The sequence below is a fragment of the Haliaeetus leucocephalus genome, unplaced genomic scaffold, assembly GCF_000737465.1.
Source record: "Haliaeetus leucocephalus isolate CR32 unplaced genomic scaffold, Haliaeetus_leucocephalus-4.0 Scaffold871, whole genome shotgun sequence".
NCBI lineage: Eukaryota > Metazoa > Chordata > Aves > Accipitriformes > Accipitridae > Haliaeetus > Haliaeetus leucocephalus.
In genome coordinates, this window is record NW_010973307.1 from 3053799 (window position 1) to 3054748 (window position 950).

Genomic DNA, 950 nt, shown 5'->3' on the forward strand with positions numbered 1-950 from the left:
AACTGCTTATCAAAAACTGCTTTTTTCTTTCTTCCTTTCTTTCTTTTTTTTAAAAGTATATTTTCATTACATATTACAGTATCTCCAGTGAGTTAAGCCATTATAATTGGCTTTTCTTCTGAGTTAAATGTGGTAAACTTGATCTTGAATCCTGTAAGTAACGTTGCAATTACCTGCCCTCATTTCTAGAGGGCTAGTAAACTCATTAAAACTTAGTGGTTTCAATAGAGAAGTGGTTTGGGGAAAGGGAAGGCTGTTTTGTTTGTGATACCTTCTTGTTGCCACTCCTTAAGCCATGCTGCTTGCTGCTTGAGTGATCTGTGGCTCTGCTGGGCATCATCTCTGAGTGACTTCAGGATGCCTTTCATCTGTTGCATGCCATTTTCCTGGAAAGATTGCCAATCCACAGAAACATGACAAAATCTGGATTAATTGCCAAAGTCTGGTCAGAGCCCACAGAGATGTATATTCATTTCTTCCCTACCCTACCCTATCTTCTCTGTACCCAGAAAAGATCTGAGTTATCAAAGTCTTTCCCCACTTTCCCTATTTTTCTTTAGTAGAGGTTGAAATCATTCCTCACTTCACTGGAAATCCTCAACACCGAGAAAGGTCATTCCAGTAGATCTCTCCTTTTCCAGACCACCTACCTGTTTGTACTGTGTTCATCACTGTAGTATGTAATCATGTAGCAGTAGATAAATAAGATGAGTCAATTCACCTGCCAGGTATCTGAGAAGTGGTTGAATGCAATATTGACCAAATTAGAAATGAGTAAAGTTCAATCCCTTGTGATTACCTTTACTATGCAAATGACTGTATCTAAGCACTTTACAATCATATGGGATCCCTGAGACAATTTTGTACGAGGCCCTGTTCCAAAGCTAATAGGATTTGCAATTGCTCAGTGCCTCGCCCTTGCAGACAACCAGTAAAATTTAAACTAATTT